The sequence below is a fragment of the Palaemon carinicauda genome, chromosome 1, assembly GCF_036898095.1.
Source record: "Palaemon carinicauda isolate YSFRI2023 chromosome 1, ASM3689809v2, whole genome shotgun sequence".
Taxonomy (NCBI): Eukaryota; Metazoa; Arthropoda; class Malacostraca; order Decapoda; family Palaemonidae; genus Palaemon; species Palaemon carinicauda.
In genome coordinates this window covers 228,357,383-228,368,132 of record NC_090725.1, presented here as the reverse complement: position 1 = coordinate 228,368,132, position 10,750 = coordinate 228,357,383, and positions in this window count along the sequence as shown.

The following is a 10,750-nucleotide window of genomic DNA, read 5'->3' as shown; positions in this document are numbered from 1 at the left end:
AGGGCTGATTTATGAAGGCAGTAAACCGGGGACTACATCAAACTAATACATTTCGTATATTTTTATCAATAATGGTAAATAAATGTCTACCAAATTTATGCAAGAGAGCTACTAGCCAGTTATAACGAAATGTTATAGAGGAGGAATCGTGGAATAATTATGAGTAATCCAGCTTTATTTTAAATGTTATTTCATGATTATTTGTTATACTTATAGTACGCACATACATAAATATGACGTTGCTAGTCCACTGCAGGACAAAGGCCTCAGACACGTTCTTCCACAGGCGTCTGTTTGTGGTTTTTCGATGCCCGTCTATACCTGCAAATTTATCATATATATATATATATATATATATATATATATATATATATATATATATATATACTGTATATATAAATAGATATATATAGTTATATATATTATATATATATATATATATATATATATATATATATATATATATATATCTAAATATAATATATACACATAATATATGTATATATAACTATATATAAATATATATATATATATATATATATATATATATAACTATATTTATATATAGTTATATATATATAACTATATTTATATATAGTCATATATATATATATATATATATATACATACACACATATATATATATATATATATATATATATATATATATATACAGAATGTACAGAGAGAGAGAGAGAGAGAGAGAGAGAGAGAGAGAGAGAGAGATGCTCTTTTCAATTTTTACATTTAATTCATAAGCAAAGTAAATCACAAATACTTATTTCAAGTCAAAACAACTAAAAAAAAAAACGGATAACAGAATAGTTTGACCCGAATGAGTAATAATTATTTAAATATATAATATATATATATATATATATATATATATATATATATATATATATATATATTTATATATATATATATATATATATATATATTTATATATATAAATTATATATACTGTATATGTATATACATATGTGTGTGTCTGTGTGTGCGTGTGTGTGTATGTGGGTGTGCGCGTTTGTGTGTTTGTATGCGGGCTCTCGTGTGAATTAGAACAGAGAGAGAGAGAGAGAGAGAGAGAGAGAGAGAGAGAGAGAGAGAGAGAGAGGGGGGGGGGAACTATGCATCACCTAAGAATGAATATAACCAACGAACAAAAAAATATATATATTCGCATTGTCTTCGAAGAAAGAGTTGACAAATCACCATTCCCATCAAAACGATGACAAAGCTCAACCAATGACCCACTTGGAAATCTCGCTCATGTACTGGACTGCATGACAAACCAGAACATAAGAATATAGATATATACATCTTCGAAGACATCGTAATTCCAGTGACATTAAGGAGCGACACGCTTCATTTTCGCTCTGATATCACCGATCGTGAAACTTTTTTTATTATTATTATTACTAGCCAAGCTACAACCCTGGTTGGAAAAGCAGGATGCTATAAGCCCAAGGGCTCCAACAAAGAAAAATAACCCAGTGAGGAAAGGAAATAAAAAAACTACAAGGGAAACTTAGGAATAATGATATTTGAATAAATCTTTCATATATTAACCCTTTTACCCCCAAAAGGACGTACTGGTACGTTTCACAAAACTCACCCCTTTACCCCCATGGACGTACCGGTACGTCCTTGCAAAAAATGCTTTAAGAAATTTTTTTTTTCATATTTTTGATAATTGTTTGAAAATATTCAGGCCTTTTCCAAGAGAATGACACCAACCTGACCTCTCTATGACAAAAATTAAGGCAGTTAGAGCAATTTAAAAAAAATATACTGCAAAATGTGCCGGGAAAAAAAATAACCCTCTGGGGGTTAAGGGTTGGAAATTTCCAAAGAGCCCGGGGGTAAAAGGGTTAAATATAAAAACTTGAAAATAACATGGAAAGAATTTTGAATGTTTTAGCATTTAAATAACATAAAAAAAACATCAATTGGCAACTGTCTAAAAAAATATGAGAATCGGTATGCGATCGAAATGTATGTACTGTAATTGAAGATGGCGTCAATCTCCTGCGACGCATTGTCCACTCCCCGAATCTTGCGTCAAATAACATTTAGAAGATGTTATTAACTAGCCTCTTGCAATTGAAACGGTGTTATTAACTAGCCTCTTGCAATTGAGACGGTGTTATTAACTAGCCTCTTGCAATTGAGAAGGTGTTATTAACTAGCCTCTTGCAATTGAGAAGGTGTTATTAACTAGCCTCTCGCAATTGAGACGGTGATATGAACTAGCCTCTTGCAATTGAGACGGTGTTATAAACTAGCCTCTTGCAATTGAGACGGTGTTATTAACTAGCCTCTTGCAATTGAGACGGTGTTATTAACTAGCCTCTCGCAATGGAGACGGTGTTATTAATTAGCCTATGGGAATTGAGATAGTGTTATTAACTAGCCTCTTGCAATTGAGACGGTGTTATTAACTAGCCTCTTGCAATTGAGACGGTGTTATCAACTAGCCTCTAGCACTTGAGATGGTGTTATTAACTAGCCTTCCGCAATTGAGACGGTGTTATTAACTAGCCTCTCTCAATTGAGACGGTGTTATTAATTAGCCTATTTGAATTGAGACGGTGTTATTAACTAGCCTCTTGCACTTGAGATGGTGTTATTAATTACCCTACTGTATTGCAATTGAGACGGTATTATTAACTAGCCTCTAGCACTTGAGATGGTGTTATTAACTAGCCTACGGTGTTATTAACTAGCCTCTCGCAATTGAGACTGTTATTAACCAACCTCTTGCAACTGAGACAGTGTTATTAACTAGCTTCTTGCAATTCCGGGTATGAACGATGGCACGCGTAAGTGAAAGTAGGAACTGAATGTGTCAACAGAGGTGGTGAAACGGAAGTGGAGAGTACATTACTGCCTACGCCCAGTTTGTGTCCGATATGAGGGTTTGTGAGTTCATTTTCACCTTATGAGTTTACGTGGGACATATTTACACAAGATGTAATTCGTTATTTGGGAATGTTTTTGAAGCTACGTGATTCAGTTATTAATTATTATTATTATTATTATTATTATTATTATTATTATTATGGGACACAATTACCAAGATGTACTTCAGTATTAAAAACATTATGGTAGCTTGGGAATGGTTTGTAAGCTATAGTAATTCAGTTTATTATTATTATTATTATTATTATTATTATTATTATGGGACACAATTACCAAGATGTACTTCAGTATTAAAAACATTATAGTAGTTTGGGAATGGTTTGTAACCTATGGTAATTCAGTTTATTATTATTATTATTATTATTATTATTATTATTATTATTATTATTAGCTAAGCTACAACCGTAGTTGGAAAAGCATGATGCTACAAGCCCTAGGGCCCCACTATGGAAAAATAGTCCAGTGAGGAAAGGAAATAAGGCAGTATATAACCTATATGAGAAGTAATGAATAATTTGTATAAATATTCTAGGATTAATAACAACGTTGAAATAGATCTGTCATATATAAACTATAAGCGAGACATGTCAGCCTGTTCAACATGAAAACATTCGCTGCAAGTTTGAACTTCTGGAGTTCCACCGATTTCCTAAATGTTCGTGGCATTTAAGAAAAAACAAGACCTTATACAGAAAATAAACACATTATTATTATTATTATTATTATTATGATTATTATTACTTGCTAAGCTAAAATTTACAACCTAGTTGGAAAAGCAGGATGCCATAAGCCATTGTAAACTGGGAAAATAGCCCAATGAGGAAAGGAAATAAGGAAACAGATAGAATAGTGTGCCCGAGTGTACCCTCAAGCAAGAGAACTCTAACCCAAAAACAGTGGGAGACCATAGTACAGAGGCTATGGCACTACCCAAGACTAGAGAACAATGGTCTCCTAGAGGAGCTGCTTAATTTCCTTTCATATGTTTGTGGAGAATGCTCAACTGTGGCTAGTTGATTGTCATTTAAAATGGAGCTCTGATGGTCCCAAATGATTATTCTTAAGTCCTTGTGTTCTAATACTTGTTTTTTCGCCATTTAAATAGCATATTATTGGTCTGTTTAATCTGCCGAATGATAAACACTTATGTTAAATTTATAACATTTCTTAACTCTGGGAGAATGCTTTTCACGTGGTGTTCTTTTTTATTTCCTTCGTTAAATATTTTCAATACCTATATATTATACGAAACGTATATATACCTTAAATGCTTCTATATTTTTCTTTATTTGTTACTGGACACAAACAAACATACACATAAAGAATATATATATATATATATATATATATATATATATATATATATATATATATATATATGTGTGTGTGTGTGTGTGTATGTGCTTATATATATATATATACATAATATACATATATGTATATATATACATATATATGTGTGTATATATATATAGGTATGTGTGTGCGTGTATATATATATATATATATATAGGTATGTGTGTGCGTGTATATATATATACAGTATATATATATATATATATATATATACATATACATATATATATATATATATATATATATATATATATATATATATATATATATGTGTGTGTGTGTGTGTGTGTGCATGTACTGTACGTGTACGGGTGAGTAGTATTGTAAGAGAGAGAGTATAGATTGATACGAACATGCTTATACGTATACTTATTTCATTCTCATATTATGTCAGTATTCACACGATTTAACATTTCCCTAAGTTAACGTTAATCGAAACCTCAAGATAATTATACATCTTCAAAACGCGCACTTAATTACACACCTATTACCCATAACAAAAGGTAATACAATGTATTGTAATTCATTGTTTTATTATTAGGGTAATCATCCACTTGGATTAAGATGAAATAATTTTCTGTTATATTAACAACCTCAGTGTGATCTAACCGGATGGGAGATAGGAAAGCACCCACGCCCATCACACACAGTTACACGTTGCCATTCTAGTATTAAATACTTTTCATTCTTCTCTCTTTGTTTGTTTGCTAATTTACCAAACAAATTCTCTTATGATATAGGATTATTCCTAAATGGGATACCTTAACGTGTTGAAAGGGTTTGCGTATCGCTATGATTAGCAAAGCTGTGCTATAGTCAATTCTTTTTAGCTGGCCGCTACGGATTGGTGATGGTGGGAGTCTTTCGTCTGATCACTCACAGCGAAGCAATCTAGTATGGGTATCCGTAACTATAGTTAATTCTTTTTAGTGAGGCCGATTTTTACCGACTCGCAAGGGTGCCATTTTAGCTCGGAAAAGTTTCCTTCTATCTGATTGGTTAGAATTTTCTTGTCCAACCAATCACCGATCAGGAAACTTTTCCGAGCTAAAAGGGCAACGCTGCGAGTCGGTGCAAATCGTCCTCACTCAAAAGAATTGACTATAGTCACGGATACCCATACTAGATTGGTTTGCTGTGAGCGATCAGACGAAAGACTCCCACCATCACCAATCCGTAGCGGCCAGCGTGGCGCTAAAATGGCCAAACCCAGGATATGACTAAGGATATGAATATGAATGAGGAGTCTATCCTGAAGGGGACTATAAACGGTTGCATTTGTTGTCGTTGTTGTTTGGTTTTTTCCTATAAATGATATCATAATCTCCTCCTACACATATTGACGCAAAGGGCCTCGGTTAGATTTCGCCAGTCGTCTCTATCTTGAGCTTTTAATTAAATACTTCTCCATTCATCTTCTCCTACTTCGCGCTTCATGGTCCTCAACTATGTAGGCCTGGGTCTTCCAATTCTCCTAGTTTCTTGCGGAGCCCAGCTGAACGTTTGGTGAACTAATCTCTCTTGGGGAGTGCGAAGATTATGCCCAAACCATCTCCATCTACCCCTCATGATCTCATTCATTTATGGCACTCGAGTAATCTCTCTTATAGTTTCATTGCTAACAACTGCTGATAAAAACTCGCTTACTTTTTAACTTCCGCACAACACTTCTGTGTTTGTTAATGTATCCACCTCTATTGTTTTTTTAGAAGCACACTGCAATTGATATTTCCAATTTAATCAATAATATCGATTCTTATTTTATGATATTGAAGTTTTCTTTAGTTTCCTTTTTTCTTTCGAAATAATCAACACACACACAAAAAAGCTAATTCTTGAAGTTAAGGAATCTCAGAAATCTTAGCTTAAGAAGCCCATTGCAATTGATAGTTCCAGTTTAATAATATATGTATATATATATATATATATATATATATATATATATATATATATATATATATATATATATATATATCGATACTTATTCTATAATATTAGTTCCCTTTTCTATTTCGAAATCATTAACACACAAAAAAATTCTTGACGTTGAAGAATCTCAGAAATCTTTATTTAAGAAAAAAAATTCCCATCATTGTTAAGAGTAACTGCTCTGTGGTTCAGCATCATTTGAAGTCTTCTCATTCATCCGTTACTTTCCCTCATTTTCTGAAGAGTTACAAGATTCGCACGGAGATTTAAAGATGGAGGAATATCCCATGGGAATATTATTGCCTCCTGGGAAACTGTATTCAAGGCCTGGCCTAATTATGTGCGTACTGTATATCTTATAATCTTTGAAGAACGTCTTACGCTTGCATGTGCATGTATGAATACACACGGATACAGTATACATATATATATATATATATATATATATATATATATATATATATATATACAGTATATGTATATATATGAATATATATATATATATATATATATATATATATATATATATATATATACATATATATGCATATACATATACTGTGTACATATATATAAATATATATATATATATATATATATATATATATATATATATACAGTATATATATACATATAAATATATATACAGTATATGCATATGTATATATATGTATATATGTGTATATATATATATATATATATATATATATATATATATAAATAGAAAGATTTTCGCTTCTGGCAAGCCTAAGTTTAAAGATGAAGAGGACAGCAAGAAGACTTCTGATCATCCTATTTATTCTACAAACCAACGTTTCTTTTTTCGTCATTCTATATTTATCACAAGTGTTTTTAATATTATAATAGTAAAGGACCTGTTACCTCAGACATGTTCTTCCACTCCCATTTGTTTATGGAATTCTATACCAGTCTATACCCTCAAATTTCTTTAATTCGTCAATCCATCGTCTTCTATTCCTTCCCCTGCAGTTTTTGCAATCCCTAGGGACCCATTCTGTTATTCATGATGCCCATCTATTATATTTCATTCTCATTATATGTCCTGCCCTAGTCCATTTTTTTTTTTTATCTGTTAGAATATCTTCTTTACTTTGCTCTCGTATCCATGTTGCTCTTTTTCTGTCTTTTTGTATTATTCACATCATTATTCTTTCCATGGCTCTTTGAATTGTATGTAGCTTATGTTCAAAGGCTTTAGTAAGGCTCCAGGTTTCTAATGCATAAGTTAATAGTGGTAGAACCATTAGATTAAATACTTTTCTTTTCAGAGAACATAGCATTTTACTTTTCATAATCTCATTTTGTTTACCAAAAGCTCTCCATCCCATGCTTGTCCTTCTTTCGAGTTGTAACTAGCTTTATATATATATATATATATATATATATATATATATATATATATATATGTGTGTGTGTATATATATATATATATATATATATGTATATATATATTTATGTATGTATGTATATATATGTATATACATATATATATATATATATATATGTATATATTTATATTTATATATATATATATATATATATATATATATATATATATATATATATATATATACATACATATACACAAACCCATGAATATGTATCTATGTGTATATGTGTCGCGCGCTCACTCGGTTGTATCAATATATGGGAATATACAAATATAATATGCATGACTGACTGGATGTATCCTGTACTTCTCATCATTCTGTGGTGTAATAACTATAAAAAGAGTCGTCTGTATAATTGACCTTGAAGCGAGAATTGTTGTGTCGAGTTATGCGAATGAATATTCAGTTTTTCTCAGCGATCTTACTCATCTGTGAAGGTTAGTTTTCATCGACTGTAATTGATTTTATTTATTTGCGAAGAGAGGCTTCATTTGTGTGTATGTTTTGGTCACATATTCTTTTAAAAAATATATAATATTTATTTCTTCTTTTCACATGGCAATGATGTTGGTTAAATTCAGTTTTAATTTGCTAAATTATTTTTATCTTGAAAATATTAAATCAAATGTTACCATTCCTTTTCTGAGTGAAGGAAAGTTGTACTAGTCAGGGCCACCATTACTAGGTTGGTTTGCTGTGAGATATCAGACTTAAGTCTCCTATCATCAGTAATGTGGTCAGCGTGGTGATGAAAACTGGCCAAAACCCAGACATCATTATTATTATTATTATTATTATTATTATTATTATTATTATTATTACTAGCCAAGCTACAACCCTAGTTGGAAAAGCAAGATTCTATAAGCCCAAGGGCTCCAATAGGGAAAAATAGCCTAGTGAGGAAAGGAAATAAATAAATAATGAGAACAAATAAGGATATGTCTGAGGCCTTTGTCCTTCAGTGGACCAGAAATTATACTACATTTATTTGTGATATATATATATATATATATATATATATATATATATATATATATATATATATGCAGAGGATTTCTATACAACTATATAATAGTGATATAAGAAATAACTCCACCAATAAAAATAATGAAACAGTAAAAGTTATGACCGAACCATCCAAAATAAACTGATTGATCCTTCAACTTATGCTGTCCTCTTTCCCCCCTTCCTGCCTGAAGAGGAGAGGAGACATCCTGCATCCTCTCGCAAGGCGTAGTAGCCGAACTCATTTATTCTTTGTTTTTGATAGTTTACGTTTAGTGAATTTTTAGTGGAATTATAGAATCTTTTCTATGCTTGCTCTCACATCTATCAATGATCAACAGCTCAGTTACTGGTGGCATGCAATAGGCCTACACATGAAAGAAAATAATAATAATAATAATAATAATATTGATAATAATAATAATAATAATAATAATAATGATAATAATAATGAAAACAACAGCAGGTGGGCTCATGGTCCTTAATACCAAATACTTTTTACCAATTACATTTACCGATGTCAAAAGTGTAAGATTACTGTACCCTTATTGTAACTCTGTATATGGCTTTTGCTGAAATAAAGACTATTATTATTATTATTATTATTATTATTATTATTATTATATTCAAATAGCGACCTGTTTCAAAATAGCCTTCTTCCACTAATCGGTAGGAAGACTTATTTTTTAAAGGTCGCTCATGAATGACAGAGGCAAGGGACATTGACAATGGCCAAGCTAGCAGGACAATACCATAGAGAGTGACCATATATACATATGATTAGCATCCAAGCTAGGACCAGGGAGGCCCAGGCAATGGCTGCTGATGACTCACCGGGTAGACCTATAGGCTCCCCCAAACCCTGCATCCTTAGCTCACAAGGATGGTGAGGTTACAGACCCTGCATCCTTAGCTCACAAGGATGGTGAGGTTACAGACCCTGCATCCTTAGCTCACAAGGATGGTGAGGTTACAGACCCTGCATCCTTAGCTCGCAAGGATGGTGAGGTTACAGACCCTGCATCCTTAGCTCACAAGGATGGTGAGGTTACAGACCCTGCATCCTTAGCTCACAAGGATGGTGAGGTTACAGACACTGCAAGAAAATATCGAACTTGAGCGGGATTCGAACCCTATTCCGGCAGATCGCGAGGCAGGAACGTTTCCAATAGACCACCACAACCCATGTTGTAAAATCTGAGACTACCATCACCATATGATTGTTTTGGGTTTTGAAATGTCATGAAAATAAATAGTCGGACGCCATCCGTGCAAAACCTATTCTGGCTTAGTCACTAATTTGTATTTAGCGTTCATTTTGAACCCCTTTTGGAAGCGTGACCAATTCTCTGCTTGGATGAATCTCTTTCACTCGCTCCACTTTATCATTATGATTTAAAACCCCCTTTATTAATTTGCCAAACCTTATAGAATTTGATGTGTTTATTTGACATGACGTTCGTCTCTCACTTGAAAGTTTAAAGGCTACTCGTGAATGGCAGAGGCAAGGGACAGTAACATTGCTCTATCAAGCAGGACAATGTCCTAGAATCTGGCCCAAGCCCACCTCTCTACCCAAGCTAGGACCGAGGAAAGCCAGGCAATGGCTGCTAATGACTCAGCAGATAGACATATAGGCTCCCCCGAACCCACCCCCATCGTTAGCTTACAAGGATGGTGAGGTTGCAGCGACCAGAAGAACTTAACGAGTTTGAGCGGGACTCGAACCCCAGTCTGGCAATCACCCGTCAGAGACGCTACCTATCAGGCCACAACAACTTAAAAGGTTTAAAGGCTGCTCATGAATGGCAGAGGCAAGGGACAGTGACCTTGCCCTATCAAGCAGGACAATGTCCTAGAGACTGACCATATTAAATATCAGAGCCTAAGGCCCCTCTTCATCCAAGCTAGGACCAAGGAAGGCCAGGCAATGGCTGCTGAAGACTCAGCAGATAGACCTATAGTCTCCCCCCCCCCTTTATCGTTAGCTTACAAGGGGTGGTGAGGTTGCAGCGACCAGAGGAACGACGAGTTTTGAGAGGGACTCGAACCCCTGTCTGGCAATCACCAGGCGAGGACGCTACCACCAGGCCACCACAGCTCACTTGAGAGCTTAAAGGGAA